The sequence below is a fragment of the Cupressus sempervirens genome, chromosome 9, assembly GCF_028749045.1.
Source record: "Cupressus sempervirens isolate cs-2001-9-10 chromosome 9, ASM2874904v1, whole genome shotgun sequence".
Taxonomy (NCBI): domain Eukaryota; kingdom Viridiplantae; phylum Streptophyta; class Pinopsida; order Cupressales; family Cupressaceae; genus Cupressus; species Cupressus sempervirens.
In genome coordinates, this window is record NC_143126.1 from 222,981,160 (window position 1) to 223,001,256 (window position 20,097).

The window sequence follows — 20,097 nt, forward strand, 5'->3', positions numbered from 1 at the left end:
TATTTTATTTTGTTTTTAAACTTTGTAAAAGTTACAAAGTATGTGAGATTGCTTTTGGTTGATTTTTTCTCCACCACATGTTGATGTAACTGTGAATGGACCATTCTTGTTATTGAAATCACCAGGCACTGGTTAATGTTCGGATTAGTAATATGGAAAGTTAGTTGTGTCTCCATGATATCTATGTCTCGTTCCTCCCTGACTATAAAAAGTTGGAGAGTTCGAGGTTGGTGAGTTGAGTGGTGATAGCAGTGATTTTGTGTTTAAGAAGTCCTACCTGGTGCTTATCGTCTAGAGATATAACACAACCCCTTTTTGTTGAGGCCGCAAACTCAGGTAATGTTTGGTGTTGGGATTAAAAATATATATATATCTTCTAAGGGGGCGTTACAAGGCCCATATAGCAAGTCTTACATTAACTGAATTCCATAGTGCTGGAATAAGTCACTAGTTTGTTGCACCAAATCTGCTATTCTGTTTAATAGTTGATTGTTGCTCCCTATTCTCTAGCCATCAGTTTTGTAGGACTGTAGTTAACTCCACCACATGTATGCATAATTGAATTTTTCTTCAAACACATGGCAAGGTTGTTAAGAGAAGTGTTAGTGCTGTCACATTAGATGATCCACATGTAAGCTCTAAACAGCTGGAAGTCCTCTATTTATAGAGGTTATGTAATTGGTTGTTTGTGTGCAGCCAGATTAATAAAATAATTTTTTTTATCTGATGTCACCGATTTCTTTCTCTTTTCTAATTTTCAATATGGTATCAGAGCCTAGTTTATCCAGGTTTAGCTGGAGATTCATTTAGAAGTTCAGCTAGAAATATTGCTAGAGGGTTTTGTTGAAGGAAAATATATTGCTGGAAATGGTGTGTTTGCAATTTTGGGCTGTGATTTTTTAAGAAGTTGTTGTTTTAATTGAGGTTGAACCCGACACCTCAAAATTTTTTACTGTATTGATGAACCATGTATTTGAAAAATATTCCTAGAGAACTAGTGAGCACAGCAGCTGGGTACCCATGTGACTCGGTAGATGGATTATTTTTCATATGGACTTAATATTAGTTTGTTAGAGAAAAGTTTAGAGTTGGTTTACCGATCATTGGATCAATGGTTTTGTGAAGTTTGAAGGGTTTGTGGTAATCTAAAACCACTTGTTTAAGTAAATCTATTGAACGGTTTGTGGTAAGCCAAAACCACTTATTTAGGTGAAAAACCTAAAAGTCTTGAAGGGTTTGTGGTAAACCAAAACCACTTGTTTGGGTGAAAGATCCTAAAGCATTTTTTTTTCTGAAGAGTTTGTGGTAAGCTAAAACCACTTAACAAGAAAAATGAATTTTTCATAGTGATAGTGATAGGGGAAACTAAAAATTTCTATGTTGTAAATGTGTACCTCAAAAGGCTTAATGCCAGGACCTATCATGTTTAAATTTCTTATTGTAATTTCTCCCACTGAAAGAGTCTTTAGTGGTAGAAATTAAGGGATGATGTTTGAATAAGTCACTAGTTTGTTGCACCAAATTTGCTATTCTATTTAATAGTTGACTGTTGCTCCCTATTCTCTAGCCATCAGTTTTGTAGGACTGTAGTTAACTCCACCACATGTATGCACAATTGAATTTGTCTTCAAACACATGGCAAGGTTGTTACGTGAAGTGTTAGTGCTGTCACATTAGATGATCCACATGTAAGCTCTAAACAGCTGAAAGACCTCTATTTATAGAGGTTATGTAATTGGTTGTTTGTGTGCAGCCAGATTAATAAAATAATTTTTGTTATCTGCTGTCACCAATTTCTTTCTCTTTTCTAATTTTCAATACATAGAATGGAGAAAAATACTTTTTCAAATAGAAACTCCTGAAAGAAACATAAAACTAGATGAGAGCTTTCGATTTTAAAAAGATGAACAATCAGATCAATTCATAATGAATGAGTGAATGATGTTTGTTCCATTATATATTAAATAGATGCTACTAAGAACTTATCATCAAAACACGTATTGTTAGAAATGATACTACTACATTAAACTTCTCTAATAGACATACGACTGCTTATCAGGCATGGGACTAGATAGTTGCATTTGTTCTCACCCATATAAAAGTACTTGGAAGTAGAAACGAGGAAAAAGTAGCATGAAATTGGGCTGGAAGTTAAAATATGTGATGCACGGAATTGCTCTAAATTAGGGCTCTTTAGAAGAGAATCGAGATTTTAATTGTCAGTAGGAACTATGGGTTTGAAGCTCAATTTCACTGGAGACAACTTCCACAACTCCTGGTATGTCGAACCTAGGATCTAATCTTCAAAAAATAGAAAGAGTTTAGCATGGAAATAAAGGTAGTCTTTGTCATGATCTTAGAAGAACCATTAGGAGGAGCTATCCTTCTCTTCAATTCCTGAGAAGAGTTCATCATGAGCTCTAATTGAAGTATTATCAATTCAAATATATTTCTTAATACAATTATGATATGCTCAGACATTGTCAATTCCACTATTCATGAAAGGATTAACGATAGTACTGAATTAATATTGATATTAATTAAAGCAATATTATTATGCTTAACAAAATTAATAATCAATATAGGTAGTAGTACTAATATATATAATATTAGTAATTAATCATTGTGTTTAATAAATTTATAATAGTAATTTATGAGTATTATTTAATTAATTATTAAATAATACTTATTTTGTTGGAGTTTGTAATTGTTTCATGGCCAATAAATATTGTTTAAAAGGAGTCATAAGTTTTAATTCAAATAATGTGAGTTATTATTATTACCCATTTAAATTATGTACAATAAACTATTATTAATAATAATTTTAATTGGGAGTTTTAAATTATAACAATATTTAGTGAAGTCTCAATTAAATCATTATTAATATTTTAGGTTTGTAAGTGGCAATCTATTATTTAATCTAATTAAGAGAGAATTAATTAGGATAAAATAATAAGAGAAGCTATTAAATTAAGTTTTGCAATTATTACAATATTAGTTCAAGATGAATTTCTTGAAAATCAAAGTGCATAACTCTAATGATTTAAAACAAATGGGACTTACTTGAGAGCATGATAAACATGAAGTATTGTTATTGATATAGTCGTGTAACCATTAGTTAATTTAATTAATTGTAGAATTAATTAAATTTAATTTATAATTAGGTTATGTCATGGATATTGCGGATTCAACTTAATGCTTTCCAGTTACTCATAGAGAATTGTTGTGAATATAGTGAATTGTCTACTGATGCTTACTAGTCGCTTGTACAAGATTGAAATGTTTTGCGATATTTCTTTTATGCTATGTGCCTGGATATCATGATATGTCCTATGATTCAAATTGAAATTTATATTTATAAGATTTACCTTGTGGAACATTTAGGTGTACTTGGATGGAAGTAGCCTCTTATTGTCAAGTTGCCTGTTAAGGAACCAAGTTTGATTATGAATGTTGTGGTATGGGACACAACTGTGTATTATGTTCTTAAGAGAGGTTGTCTAGGTACATGTCTTGGGAGTTGCTTGCAGTAGGGGTCCAGGGCCTAAAGTGGTCAGTACCAGGGTAACCTATTGGAAGTTAAGTAACGAGTGATAATTTAGTAGTTAATAATTTTGGAAAAACACACTAAAAAGATAAGTTAGGGATATTTGACCCGCCCATACCTTGAGTGCTTGTATAGACTAAGGATTGGAATGGGATGATTGCCTCGTCTTCATGAGAGGGCTTTCTGGCTCCACATGTGCCACGTTGAGGGTCCGGGGTTCAGAGTAACTAGTCTAGGGTAACTCAACACTTGAGGGTCCGGGGTCTAATGAGAGACCAGTCCAGGGTAACTTAAGTAGCCATGTGATGACACTCCCTAGAATGTAGCCTAAGTCTCCTCTATAAAGTTTGTGTGTACCTCTAATGGTGTACTTATTGTTGAATGTGCTTATTGTGATTATTGATTTTCATTGATGATGATTGGTGATTTTTGGATGATGTACTCTTGACATTTGGATTTCAACTTGAGTTTATCTCCTTCAACACATTCTTTGTTGGCATTTACCTTCCTTTTATTCTTGGATCATTATGATGGATATTATATCTTATGTTAGATGTTATTTGCTAACATGATTCTTTATATTGATGATTAGCAAGTGATAGACAATGCTATTTACTTATAGAATCATCTTGTGCTTTATTTTGTATGATTAGATTTCTCATGCATATGTTGTAGCTTGTTAGATTTCTTTCTGCATATGATGTAGTATGTTTTAGGAGTGACATTCTTACTATGATAATACCGATGATCTCTTCGGTGACTTGGGATGTTACGCACAGAGGATGGCTAGGGCCCACGATGGTCTAATGATGCTATTGACGGTTGGGAGGAACCACACACTTAGATTAATTATGTTTTATGATGGATGGTTATCTTTTACGATGATTGTTATATCCTTAGTGATGAATAGATGTATCATGTATGTTATTAGTTTCATTTACTTGAATGTACTTGTATCATGGATTTAATAAGGTTGATGAATCATTATCTTTGCATTTTTATATCCTTTTTGAGCCGTTCATACCATGTGACATGTACAACAGATGATTGAGCATTTTGAATTGATTTGCCAAAATGCATTTAGAACAAATGAATATTATCAACTTTAGACTTTCTATAATTTGTATGGATGTGGTGGTAGTTAGACTTAGTTTCAATTTAATTTAAGTGTGACTCAACATCTAGGGATCCTTAAAGAATGTAACTTGTTATGTATCCTTTAGATGATTACATCTCATTGCTTCCGCTACTATGTGTTTGAGGTGTATGATGTTGTCATTCATGTTTCAAAAAAATAAAAAAATTGATTGGCAAACTTAGTAGAAAATTAGGTTAATTCTTTTGGGTCCCTTGGTGGGGCATTACACAACCCATTAACTAGGATGATGTGTCAAAATAGAACATAAACTTCTCTAATAGACTCCGGAATGATTACAACTTCTGTAGGCAAGTGTCAAATAAGCATGGATGACTAAGAAGGATTAATAAGCCTAAGTATAATTAAATAAATACACTAACAATAAGAATAAAGGGATTACTTCTAATTTCTTTGATCAAGAATATAGTCTTGAGAAGCTCAAGTTTGGAGTGGAGGATCTTCAGCTTGGTGCTTAAGATCCACAACACCATAGTTAGAATTTTGGTGATTTTTTTCCCTTTCTATACCAGAATCTATTAACAATTTAATCTTGCCATCAAGAACAAATTCTGCACTTTTTTCATAAACAAGGGCTTCCTCGGAAGAAAAATTGTTGAACCTCTCTAAACTTGCCTTCAAACTACCTCCCTTACCACTACCACTCTACCTTCTCTCCACCCTCAATCTTAGACATTATCTCTGTTCAATAAATTTTGGAGAGGGATGAAAATAAATTTTGCGTTCTAATTTTATTTTCAGAAACACACATACATATATCACTCTAGAGATTAAAAAATCAAAATAGAAATAAAAATAAAATTATGACATTATTCAAGTTCTGTCTATAAGAGTTGTCTCTAAACACTTGACTTTGTCCTATTGAGAGTGAGTGGCAAAGATTCCAGTTGTTCAAAGCCTCAAGATCATATTCCGAGTTTCATCAACGGCACTGGCGAGTATGTCGCTAACTAATGCTACGATGCAAAACCAGATCTCCAGTTTGCTCCTTCAATCAGTTGTTTAGACAGTTATTTAATTAGTTTACTATCAGTTAGTTGCTTGACTCTCCCAATTAGTTTGCGCATTTACAAATGCGGGATAATACATTGGTTGCTCTGGTTAGCTCCGTAATCTTCAGTATCTCAGCATGTATAAAAACTGGTAGTTTTAATACCATTTAATCATTCCAAACTAGATTAACATTCAGTGAATAAAATAAAACTGCTTTAAGTAGCAGCGAACTCTAGTTATTTCCTATGTATATTTTGGGCTGCAAATGCTATTAAAATCCAAGAGTTTGTGTTTTTAAAAGCGGCAGCAATAAGACAGTCTGCACCTGATTTTCACTTATAAAGTACAGAGCACTCCGTACTTGCGCACTCTACCATTGCTTGCTGTTATATTCTTATCTGCTAGTTCAGAGGGCATGGCCGCTTCTTTCAGAAATCTACACTCACTTCAGGGAACTTGTCAAAGGCTACGGCTTGCCCGTTGTGTGGAGTTACCTCATGAGCTTTTCCAGTGCCTCTACAACCAATCGTCTTATTCTCCCTCAAGTTGCAAAAGATGTATGCCTCCTCCGCTTCTGTGGAATGCAACGGCGTCTTCTTGCACCATTGTACATCTGCCTTGCCTGGCTTCGAGGAGCGACAAAAATATATGCAGCTCAAGATCAGCATGGCTACTATAAATAAAGATAACACCACAATGATCGCTAAGCTCCGACGTGACATTTTGCTGGAAGAGGAGCATGAAGGTAACATCACATTTCGGCCTCCGCATAGCATCACGTTACCCACAAAGCTCTCCTTCTAAGCCGGCTTGTCTAAGCCTTCGGGAATTCGCCCAGACAAGTGATTATTTGAAACATTGAAAAAATTCATATCTAGTCCTTCCAATTCGGGAGGAACCCCTCCAGAAAGCAAATTGTTTGACAAATCAAGACTAAATATGTTGCTAAAAGATAAAGGGATTTCTCCCGTATGTCGATTGTAACCCAAATTGAGCTGATTGAGATTCTTCAGCGATGTTATTTCCTTGAGAATTTCTTGTGAGAGGAAGTTATGGTCGAGCTTGAAAATACTAACCAGATTTAAGGTTGCGAGCTCACGCGGAATTGGTCCTGACAAGCTGTTGTGGCTAGCTTCGAATTCTTGAAGTTTAACCAGCTGTCCAACTTCCGCAGAAATTGTTCCTTCCACCCGATTGTTACTAATCCTCAATCTCGTCAGATTCTTCGCCTGGCCAATAGAAGCTGAGATCATGCCTTGGAACTTATTGTTGTTTAGAAACATTCCCTTGAGTTTGGCAGAACCCCATAGCCCCGCTGGAATCTCAACGCTCAGCTGGTTATCGTCGAGGTACAGATACTCCAGAGATTTGCAATCCGCAAAGAAGGAAGGAAATGTACCTTTGAATTTGTTGGAAGTGGCTACGAAGCCGTACAACACTCCTCCCCTGCACAGATTCTTCGGCAGAGGTCCTTCCAGTCCACTTTGAGACACATCAGAGACAACGAAATCGGAATATGAGCCCAAACTCTGGGGCAACCGGCCACTGAAGTTGTTTTTGTAGAGCATCAAGTTACTCAACTGAGGCAGCTTCCCAATCTGAGAAGGTATCTATCCGGTAAGCCGATTGTCTTGCAATTGAAGAAGACTCAGATATGTAAGATTGCCAATCGAATCAGGAACTCTGCCTTCCAGCTCATTGTGACCCAAATCCAAAGTGGATAACATTTGCAGCTGGCCAATGTTCGCCGGAATTCGTCCAGACAACTTATTTTTATAAAGAGAGAGTTCTGTCAAATTTGACAGAGACATCAAACCGGTAGGCATACTGCCTGAAAGATCATTTTCCGCCAGATCCAAGATCTCCAGCAGCGTTAAATTGCCCAAGAAAGCAGGTGGAATGGAGCCGCTGAAATCATTATATGACAAATTCAAGATTCTCAACTCACTCATCTCGGAGATATGAGTGGGGAGTGTTCTAGTGAAGCTGTTGCTGGACAAATCGAGCATTTGCAAACCCTTGCAATTGAAGAGGGTGTCTGGGGAAAGAGCAGTGAAACCACTGCTCTGAAGAGTCAATTGTGTGAGCTTGGGAAGGTTGCAAATGGCAGAAGTCAAATTGCCTGAAATCAAAGCACCGGTGAGATGAACAGTGGTAACTCTGTCGAGCTCATCACAGGTAATTCCTTTCCAAGCGCATGGAGTTTGGTGGGACTCGTTCCAGTTGCTCAAAGCATAACTGCTGTCTCTCCAATCGGCCTTTTTGATATTAATCAAAATTAGTCCGTCATGTGAGAGGGAAGCACAGTAGGCAAGCAAAAGGAAATTGCTGAGAATGAATGAAAAGAAAGCGAGAGTTGGGTGGACCATGATTGCTGCACTATGCTCAGCAAATTCAAATTATGCTAAGAAAACGTTGGCTTTGTAGACACAATGGCGTAGAGCTTCTAGATCGAATGGCTTAAACATCACACACTAATGCTTCATTCCTAGAGTAAAAGTGTTAAATAGTCAAAGTTTGACTTACTTTTCCAAGCTTACTTTTTTGGTTTGTGTGTGATGTTTAAGGCTGGCCCTTCTAGATATCTATTACATTCTATTCATTGCGTCAAAGATGATATCAACTTGGAAAAACCAGAAAATCTCGAGTGGTGTGAACCAGCCCAATTTGGTCAACAAAAATGGGCAACTTCTTAGGTAGTGCAGGCTACGTAGGATTCTATTTCTACTTTGATATAATTGCACTTTGTAGGTTTTGATGTTACGTGGTACTGAAAAGCGACGAAAGATGCAGAGATGTGAATGGTCTACAATGCATTTGATCATTTACATTTGGAAGTAGTGAATGTGCGTCAATGCATGAGTGCAGTAAAAAGAAAAAAATATTATTAAATCTATGAATTAAATCATGTAGAAGAGAGGAATTTGGAATTGTGTTATGGGACGTAGGTGCAAGGGATATGAAGAAGGTGCAAGGATACGTCTATAGGTGTCTATGGGTTGTAGATGTGAAAAGAAAAGAACTAATGTAGGAAATTATATTTCAAAAATAATGGATGGAAATTAACTTGAATCTTGCACAAGTATAGTTGTGTTGCCCCACTTTTCACCATATACAAATTTTGCAAAGTGGAAAGTGAACTAATGTCATGTTTTGTCAAAGTCTGGTCAATATGTCTTTCCTCTTTAGGTGTTGAGTTTCTCCATCAGGTTTTCATCTTTTTCCTTCTCCCGTGTCACATATAGCTCAGGTGGGTATTTCTTGATTGTCATGAGTCTTAGGGGTAATTTAGAGCCATACTCGATAGAGATTCTCAAATTGTGCTACGTCATTTGATTTTCTTTCAGCTCATTTAATCTGGAGATAGAGAAAATGAAATTGGTAGAAAATCAAATTCTGACTTCTCCTTAGTGGGTTTTCGCACCCCGAAGGTGAATTTTTGCAAAGGCTGGCGAATGTTATTTGTAAGCTTTATTGAAGTAAAACAAATCATGTTATGAAAAGATCATTCAAATGATGTCATGATTTCACAGCGAGAATCATTTTAAAGTTCGAAAAATAACCAAAACAGTGATCAGTGGAAAATTAGGAAAGAGCTTCTCTGGGGCGAGTTCCAAAGTTAGAAATTAGTTTTCCAAAAAGAAGTATGTAAAGGTATAAGGAGCACCAGTGGGCCCCACCTTTCACTTGCGAAGTCCATTTTTTTTTTCAAAGGCTTAAATTAAAGTGGATAGGGCAGAGGAAGTAAAACGATGGGCATTGGCAGAAAATCAAATTTCTTCTTCTCCACAACAAGGTTTCGCACCCAGAAGGTGAAACTCTGCAGGGATCCATAGCTGCTAATTGTAGGCTAAAACAAGGATAGGTAAGCCACATTATGGTTAAATCATTCAAATATCATCATGTTTTCAATAATGCAAATTACTTAAAACTCATTGGGATGAGCAGGATAAACATCGGCAGAAAACTCAGAAGTACTTTCTCCTTTGGCGGGCTTCAAACCAAGAAGTAAGTTTTCCGCAAAGGCCTAAATAGAAGGGTAAAATTTCTAGCGGGTCCCATTTTTCGCTTGCAAAGCCTCTTCTATGTTTTCCAAGGGCTTTGTAGTAAAGTGCTTAGGGTAGAAAAGGTAAAATGAAAGCTCAAGAGGAAAATCAAAATTTAGCTTCTCCGTCGCGGGTTTTCTACCCTCGAAGGTCATTTTTCGCATTTGATGAAAAATCATTCCTGCAAGCATGGTAAGTATGTGAATTGATTGCAGATTATTTTGGGCAAATAAATAGAAGCAAATTAGTGAATTGATAAGGTTTTTGCGAGCATAATTGAGTTAAGCAGATTTTACCCTAAAAAGTACTCCATTCTTGTTTTTTCGAAAGACGAATGAAACAGAAAGTAAATCGATAATTAATGAAAGTTACTGTTGAGCCAATAGAAATAGTGAAAAGACAAAGATAAATCCATTAGAACCTTTACATCCACCAATCCAACGGATTTACCCTTAATTTCGCTCATGTGGCACGATTTTTGAAATTCAATGGGAAAATCTAGGGTTATTTTATAAAGAGGGAAGTAACAGATTTTCAAACTACCGTTTTACTATTATACTATTGTATTGGATAGTGCTTTCAAGTAATTTTCAAAGTTATAGAGTTTTCCTCTTGTATTATTTGCAATTGTTTGAATTTTTGCTATCATACATCAAATAAAATGGCAACAAGATTCGCAAGTTTCGATGGATTCGGTGGAATTAAGTCGGCGTGGTCAACTATCACAGATACTTCACTCCATTTTTATGATATGCAAGATTTTCAAAAGAGATTAAGAGTAGAGCCAGCTCATCCCATAATGGAGAAGCTTCGGGGAAGCGGATTAGTGGAAGTGGCTGGGTTCCCTTTAGCGGTACAAGCTCCAAAGTTGATTTTGTAATGCATCAATCATTACAACCCGGATACAAAGAAAATTCTATTGCATGATCAAATGGTGTTGATTTCAATTGATCGTCAAGTGCTAGTGAATTTCTTGCGGATTCCAAAATGGGAGGAGTTCTCTGATTTGACGATGGGAGGAGCTATGTCTAAGTTCTCTCTAAAGAAGATGGTCTAGAGGAAGGAGATCATGCAAGCTTGGTTTCAAAAGCCAAGGAGAGCTAAGAGTAAAGTCCCTAAAACTCTTTTTGGCACAAACCTCAAACCAAAAATTGTTGACATTTTGGTTTTGTTGTATTGACTCAAAGGTTAGGTAGAAGCTTTTAATTTTGTAGAGGAGTACTTCTTTTTGGTGCAAGTTATTTGCTCAGATACACAGTTTATTGACTAGGCGTATGAGGTCAGTGAGCATCTTTCTAGGGTTCTCAGTGCAGCTAAGTTTTATAACTCATTTTATATGTCCTCTTTTTGGATATACATGTTGGCTTCACTTCAATTGTGGTCAGGACTCCCTAGAATTGAGAATTTTCCTGATAATGTAAAAAGTTATGAGTTTTACCCATGCTTGCAATTACAAAATAGTTATGCGGAGTATATTCGAGTAAATGATGCATTCACCATGAGGATTTGTAGGGAGCTCCAAGGGTGTCCAAAGTGGAGATTCGATCTGGAAGTAATGGAGACTATCGGTCAATTTTGCAGTTATTTCATTTAGTTCTCATCATTTTTTTATTTGCGTCTTGTAGCGTTTGATGGATTTCCACTGAAGCTACCCAGGTATCCAGATGATATGATCATGCTCATGGAGATAGTGAGGCAAGCAATCCAAGTGAACATGCTAAGTCCCAACTTGAGGAAGAAAGGGTATGAGTTCCCTATAAAAGTTGGAGCATACAGTTGAGAAACCAGTTCAGATGCAAAGAATATACTCAAAGCATTTGAGAGTAAATACAAATTGGAAGAGTATGAAGCAGTAAGGCCCCTATTTGATCCTAATGGATATGCTAGAGATGTACTCCAAATGGGAAGCACAATTAAACATGTGACAAACATGGAGGATTATTGGGCAGATTGTAAGAACGAATTGGAGAGTCGAGATCGTGCCTTTGCCAGATTTACAATTGATCAGGTAAAGACATGTGGTATAAATTTAGATGTGGAGGGACTAGAAGATGATGGTCAAAATATGTACAGTAATACATATTTGACTAAGCTGAGGAATACTCCCATTAGTTCCAAACCATATGTTGATACAGAAGAAGACTTTGATGTCATGATGGCAAGAATTATCAAAAGGACTGGGAAGTGGGTTGAGTGGATAGCTAAGAAATGCTAGAGCAAGAGCAAAACTACTCAAGCTTCTCCACCTACAGCTACTCCTACTTCATCTCAAAGTGCCACACCCAGTGCTACTACCATAGCTACTCAAGGACCAACCCAATCCATAGGAGGAGGTGATCAACCCCTAAAAAAGAATATTCCAATAGCCCCAACCTGTCAAGGTGGATCACTACTAGTCATTGGAGCTCAAGTTGAAGCTGAAAAAGGAATGGAAGAGCAGAGAGATGGAGCTCTTGCTCCAGTCTTATCTCTACATGCCACTCTACCCTCATCCCCTCAGCCTTCTCCAACTCCATCTCCTCATGGTACCCCTGTCTTATCCCTTCATCATAGCCCTACTCCATCTATAAGTGCTCCTGTTCTAAAGGTCGCTAGTTCTCCTATTCAAATAGTAGAGATTGGAGATGATAAAAGTAGTAGTAGTGAATCCACTGAGTCTAATGATCTTGCAAAGAGAACTCAAGAAGAAGAAAAAGCTCCAGGTTCATCTGAGCTTCTTTCTTAAGATTTGAAGAACCTCTTTTCCACAACTATAGTGACAATGACTCCAGTAAAGAAGAAGATGTTCAGCATTGAATCACTTGGAACAGCCTCCAAAGTGATTAGTAAAGATTCTTGCCTCGAAGACACTTTGGAAAAGAAGAGGAAAAGGAAAGATGAAACTTTTCCTTCAAAGGAGTTGTATCACAAGCGGTTCGCTCAGGATCTTCCATAGTGAGAGCTAAAAAGCAGAAGACCTTGCCAATTGTGGGACAAGATCCAGAAACAGGGCACTTAACTATGGAGGTAGCAAAACCAAACAAGGTAGGGAGAATTGAAGATATGACACCAAAGGACTTCACTCTACATTCAATCGATCTTGGAGAGGCTCTACATGATACAAAATTATGCCTATGGAAATTGGGTAATGAGGTGATAGAAGAGCAACTGGAGAACCTCAAGTTGTCAAAGATCAAAATGAAAGATGAAATAGAAGAGTTAAGAAGGTTTATTAGGCAATTAATTATTCCATTGGAAACTATTACTGGTGTGCCTGCTACTGAAAATCCTTTAGCAGAAGAGGTACAAGCTTTCATATCACAGCTCCAGAAAGATAGGCATTTGGGTTAGATTGGAAAAGAATGGATCGAGAAACTCAATGTAGATGGAGTTTCCCTAATCGATCAAATTGGAAACATTATCCTTCGACTAGAAACCAAGAAGGATAATATTATATCTAACGGTAATGCCTTAGCTTGAGAAAGGGAGAGGTGTATAGATTGCATTTCCCTCCAAAAAATGGTTATTTAGATGAAAGCAAAGGATGCAGCTGAAGCAAAGATTCTGCAAAAAGGAAATGAGCCCCTGAATGAATGGCTCCAGAGTATGCAGTTGAAGCTGGAGATGATTCAAGAAGTTGAGAAAGGACTTAGAGGAACAAGGGACGAAATGAAGAAGACCTAGGACAGAGCATTTGAGCTTATGCAAGGATTGCACACTGAGCCACAAACAAGCGGGCAAGAGAAATCCTTTATTAATGTAGAAGTGATGAAAAATGATTTCTCTACATATTTGAGTAATCTATCTGGGATAGCTTTGAGCAGTCAAAACAGAGCGACAGAACTGCAAACTGAAATAACCCTAACCGGTTATTATATCCTCTTCAGCTCCCCAAGAAAAACTTGTTACTTTAGGAGTTCGACACTTTGGGTCAATCAATCTGCATTCAGTCTTGGATCACCTCTGAGTAAACCTCTCAGGATGAGACACTAAAGTAACGATACTTGATAATGTCGATTCATCACATTGAATCTTTATGCCACGATGAATATGCAAGAAATATGATTCCCTTACTTATATTAGCAATTAATTGGAAAATAATAGTCTGGAAGCATTACAACTGAACAATAAACAAAACCTGGAAATCGAATGATTTTGATTCAGCTATCCTAGGTTGGAGGGAATGTAGGTTGTCTCTTCTCTGTACAGCCTGCCGTGGGAAGTCTGCTGGTCGATGGATTGTGTCTTCTTCTGCCGCGGCTACCCTGTTCCTTAAGGATGTGCTTCATCTGCTACTTACCCGCTCTGTCAAGAGGCGGAGCCAGTGGTTGCAAGGAGGGAAGAAGCCGATAGGAAACGAGTGCACCCCTAAACCTTTTGCCGGCCCTCCGCAAATAAACTTGGAAATCTGCTAATCTAACCGCTGATCCCAATCATCTGGTCGGCCGACGGATCATCATTTCGTGCCCACAGTATCCCTAGCGATTCGGTGGCGATGAGGGAAGATTGTGCTGGTTATCACGCCCCCAACGGGAATGTAAAGTCCACAGATTGTAGGGTAAGTTTGACCAGTATGTAAATCCAGTGCGCTTCTTGTTAAAACGATTCCGTTCATGAAATCAAATGTTCCCAAACGGATGCACGATTAATTTGCTCCTGATGCGTTGGTTGGCTCATCGTTTGTTCTTCACAAATACCCTGACTGTTGTTGTTGGCTAAATGATTCTAATTTCACCAATCCTCGGAGCTCCAAGACGTCACTCCGGCAACGATCCAAAATAGTTTCAGCATGAAATGGCTGAAGACCATCTCCAATGTGCAACCCTTCGGAAGATATCCCACCTCCTCAGTTATGCAGATCTAAGAGAGTTTTCGTTCTCAGAGATCTCATGGGAATCTGCAGACCAATGGCTACAAATTTCCTCAATTGAAAAATAAATTGAATCCACAAATCGCTTGCTTTCAAAAGGGAGCCCTATGTCCTCTATTTATCTCCTTGCCGAGAAGTTTCTGGAAATTATCCGAAATCATCTTGCACTACAAATATTAACTTTATAAAATTAAATAATTAACTTTATAAAGTTAGAATACAACCTTTATTAAATATTGGAATGAGTAGGCCCCGCTTACTTAATTGGAAGACAGAATCGACCCTCTTCCCATAATTATTTGCCTACGAGGGTCAATGATAGGCAAATCCCCTGTTATAATTATGTTGCTAAAAGAGGGACATGACAGTCCGCCCTTCCAGATATTTCTTGCCCTCAAGCAATCTCAGAGCTGGATGCTGCAAAATGGTCTCATTCTCCCAAGTAGCATCTTCGACTGGTAGATCCTTCCATTTAACCAAATATTCTCTGATTACTCTTCGGCGGAGCTGTTTTTCTCTGCTTCCTAAAATGAATTCCGGTACCATGATCAATTTCCCTTCATCATCCAGAGGCGGCAAGACTGCAGAAGGTATCACATTCTGTCCCAATGCCTTTTTGAGATGTGATACATGAAACACATTATATACTTTGCTGTCTGCTGGAAGCTCAAGTTCATAAGCCAATTCCCCTATTCGCCTAATGATCCTGAAAGGTCCATAATACCTGGGTTTAAGCTTCTCTGACCCACTCCTTTTGAGAGTAGATTGTCGAAATGGTTGAAGCATTAAGTAAACCATGTCGCCCACCTCAAAGCTTCTCTCCGTCCTCTTTTGATCTGCGTATTGCTTATACTGATTCTGTGCTCGAGCGATGTTATCACGTAGAGAGTTAATGATATCTTTAGTTTCTTGCAGTAAATCCCCAGCACGTGGAACCCAAACATCACTCATCAATAAGTCAATGAAACTGGGTGTATCATAGCCATATAATGCTCGAAAAGGTGTCATTTGGATAGACATATGGAAAGTGGTGTTATAGCAATACTCACACAAATAAATCCATCTTACCCAAGCCTTCTGCTGATCAGCTACGTAATTCCTCAAGTAGCCTTCCACCCATTTGTTTACAATTTTTGTCTGTCCATCGATTTGCGGATGATAACTAGTACTGGGTGTGAGCTCAGTGACGCATAATCAAAACACCTCTTGCCAGAAATGACTCAAGAATCTACTATCCCTGTCACTGACAATACTGCGGGGTATCCAGTGTAACCTGAAAACCTCCCTGAAGAATACTTCAGCTACCTGTACTACGGTGTAAGTAGTGGTGATGGGAAAGAAATGAGCATATTTTGTTAGCCTATCCACCACCACATAAATGCAATCACGTCCTTGAGCCTTGGGCAATCCGGTAGTGAAGTCCATGGATATGCATTCCCACTTCTGACATGGAATGGGAAGTGGCTGTAGCAGCCCTGCTGGAAAAGTGTGCTCCTGTTTATTCTGTTGGCAAATGGAACACTCACGAGCATACTGCAAAACATCCTTCTTAAGTCCTTTCCATGTAAACCGTTCTCGCACCTGTCTATATGTTTTAAAGTATCTGGGGTGACCAGCTATAGGTGAATCATGAAGAGCTCGCATAATGAACTGCCTCACCTTCGATCCTGGGACTAAAAATACCCTGCTCTTGTAAATAATCAATTCATCCACAAGTGTATACCTGGTATCAACAAGTGTCCCATCAACTATCTTAGATGCCCATGAATCTTTGGCATATTCTGCAATAATCAAATGCTTCCAATTCTCAGAGATCTCAATCATTGAACTAAGATGTGGTCTGCGTGACAAGGCATCTGCTACCACATTCTGGGTGCCCTTAACATAAGATATATCGAAGTCATATGCCTGTAACTTACTGACCCATTTCTGCTGCCTATCATTGAGATCCCTTTGCCCGAGGAAATGTCTTAAATTGTTGTGGTCAGTTTTTATGCAGAATTTGCCACCTACTAAGTACTGCCTGAACTTAGCTAGTGCATGCATGATAGCTAACATCTCCTTATCGTAAATGCTGAATGATCTCTCTAGCCCACAGAGTTTCCTGCTTTCATATGCAATTGGGTGTTTATCCTGCATTAAAACATCCCCAATACCATCTCCTGAGGCATCACACTGGAGTTCAAATGGTTTCAAAAAATCAGGCAATGCTAGTACCGGACATGAAGTCATGATCTCCTTGAATCTGTCAAAACAAGCCTATGCCTTTGCTGTCCAAATGAAAGCTCCCCTTTTAAGCAAATTTGTTATAGGGGCCGCGTGTCGTGAATACCCGCAAACAAATCTGTGGTAGAAGCCACATAACCCAAGGAATCCTCTTAACTAAGTTAGGTTCTCAGGAGTAGGCCACTCCACAATAGCACGAATCTTATCAGGATCCATCCGTACTCCTTCTCGGCTGATAATATGGCCTAAGTACAACAACTCAATCATTCCCAAATCACATTTGGACTCCTTGGCATACAAGGACTCTTCTTGCAAGGTCTTCAATACGGTTTCTAGATGCGTCATGTGCTCCTGCCATGTTCGACTGTATACCAAGATATCATCAAAGAATACCAACATGAATTTTCTCAGCTGATGATGGAAGACCTTATTCATGGTGGACTGGAAAGTGGCTGGTGCATTGGTCAATCCAAATGGCATTACTACAAACTCAAAATGTCCACAATGGCACCTGAATGCAGTCTTCTTAATGTCCTGTTCTCTGACTCTAATCTGGTGGTAACCTGATCTCAAATCAATCTTACTAAAGTAGCATGCCCCATGCAGTTCATCTATTAGCTCATCAATCTGTGGGATAGGATATCTATTCTTAATGGTTTTCTTATTCAACATCCTGTAATCTATACACATCCGTAATGAACCATCTTTCTTCTTAACCAAAACTACTGAAGAAGCAAAAGGAGACTTACTAGGTCTGATGTGTCCCATTGCGAGAAGCTCCTTGATGGTTTTTTCTATCTCATCTTTAAGCCTTTTGGGATGCCTGTATGGAGTGATCATAACTGGTTTAGCGCCTTCTTCTAGTTCGATGATGTGCTCGATCCCTCTATCAGGTGGCGTACCAGGTGGAATATCGCTGAATACCTTACTATACTTTTTCCTCAGTATCTGTATGTCGGGATGATATTTTGTCTTTGGTTGTTCCTCCCGTGTAGGCATGAGAGTACACATGGCTGCCCATTCAAGATCCTCATGTCTCACCAATCTTTCCAATCGTCTAAGAGAGATTGTTCGGATATCACTATTCTGAATAGCTCTCAATACATGCTGCCTCCCATCTACTTCGAACTTAATCTCCATGTCCCTGAGACGAAAGGTAACTTCACCCAATAAATGTAACCATGTCATGCCTAAAACGATATCCAAATCACCCATATTGACCACGTGGTAATCCGCTTTGAACTCATAATTATTCAGGCGTAAAGGCATGTCTCTGACTATCTTGTTACACTTAAGAGTGTATCCGTCAGCAACCTGTACACGAAGACCTTCAAATTCTTCTGTCTTAATACCACGATGCTCGACCAATCTTGCATCAATGAAGTTATGTGTGGCTCCGGTATCCACCAATGTAATCACCTTGTACCCTGCTAGGACACCACGTAACCTGAAAGATCCTTCCTGTTGAATACTAGACAAATGCCCTTGCTGTAGATGTAATTCAGGTTCTTCTTTCTGTTCTAACTTTCCTGTCTCTTCCTCAGATTTTGAACCAGTGTGTTCATCCTCTTTTGCCGTACTGTCAGAGTCTGATCCTTCGTAATATGCCCACATAACTCTATTGGCTTTTCCTTTTGGTCGCAAGGGACAATCATGATTCCTGTCATATGGGCCTTTGCAATAGAAGCATAATTTCTTCCTTCGCAAGTCATTTAATGCCTCTATATCTAGGGGCGTGGTAGATTTCCCTTTGGTTTCAATGCTCTTCCCTTTATTTTTATCAAACTTCCTGTTGTCTTTGAAAGAGGTAGTACTCCTGGGAGTGAACCGGCTAGAAGGAGCTGTAAGTTCCATACTTCGTGCTTTCCTCATGGCTTCCTACAGTGTTGGTGGATCAAATGCCTTAATCCATCCCTTGAGGGGTTTAGACAATCCTTCTGTAAATAAGATAACTAACCTCCTTTCCGATACATCTAGTACCATGACTGACAACCTCTGAAATTCACTAATATAAACCTTGATATTGCCAGTTTGTCTTAATTGTGCAAGGTCGCAAAAATAAATTTCTGGATCCTTCTTATCAAAACGTTCAACTAATCTATCTACAAAGTCTTGATACGTTGTTACCTGGTTGTGTTGCAAAGTAACCATTCCATGTGACCACCAGTCATGAGCTGCGCCTTCCAGATGCAAGGTAGCATATCTGATGGCATCTATTTCAGACATAAGCCTTAACGCTAGAAAGGTGTCCAACTTATGAATCCAAGCTTGTGCCGTCATCTGACCACTTCCATCGAAAAAGGGTAAAGTAAGTTTACTGACAGCTCGCTGTAACTCACTATCATAACCTCCTCTAGGTCTCCTATTTTGGTGACTGTTCCTCATATGTTCCCTTCTTTGGTTTAGATATCGATCGAAGTTTAATAATTCACGCACATGCGGGGGTAATGGCTGCCATTCTGCTGTAGCAGCCCTAAGATCATCCTGGAAATCTTCTGGTGCATCGTCTTCTCCCATCTCCTGAGCCTCTTCCCTTAGGAAGGTGGGACGAGTAGGCCTATTTGCTGTCCATGATCTGCGCCTAGGAGCACCTTGTGATCCGGCCACACTCCTATCATCGTGATCAGATGTGCCTCTTCCTTGATCCTGAATAACTCTTTCCATTATGGTAGTCAAAGCCTGTAGTGTCTGAGTTATTTCTTGTTGTCCAATAGTCATGGTTCTATAAAATTCTCTGGTTTCATCCTCGTTGACTCTGGGAAATCTTGGCAGACTCTGTCTTTCACCCATATCCCTGTTCTTGAATACTGTTCTCGAGTACAACTCTGAAAATTAAAGTACTTTTACCCAATCAGGATGGTAGGACTACTGCTCTGATACCACTGAAATAACCCTAACCAGTTATTATATCCTCTTCAGCTCCCCAAGAAAAACTTGTTACTTTAGGAGTTCGACACTTTGGGTCAATCAGTCTGCATTCAGTCTTGGATCACCTCTGAGTAAACCTCTCAGGATGAGACACTAAAGTAACGATACTTGATAATGTCGATTCATCACATTGAATCTTTATGCCACAATGAATATGCAAGAAATATGATTCCCTTACTTATATTAGCAATTAATTGGAAAATAATAGTCTGGAAGCATTACAACTGAACAATAAACAAAACCTAGAAATCGAATGATTTTGATTCAGCTATCCTAGGTTGGAGGGAATGTAGGTTGTCTCTTCTCTGTACAGCCTGCCGTGGGAAGTCTGCTGGTCGATGGATTGTATCTT

The 20,097-nt window shown here is 38.5% G+C and overlaps 1 pseudogene; it reads right to left on the reverse strand.

Annotated features, from left to right (window-relative positions):
- The window catches only part of LOC149538311 (uncharacterized), a 38,176-nt pseudogene extending 30,072 nt beyond the window's left edge, over positions 1-8,104 (reverse strand).
- Positions 8,105-20,097: the final 11,993 nt, after the last annotated feature.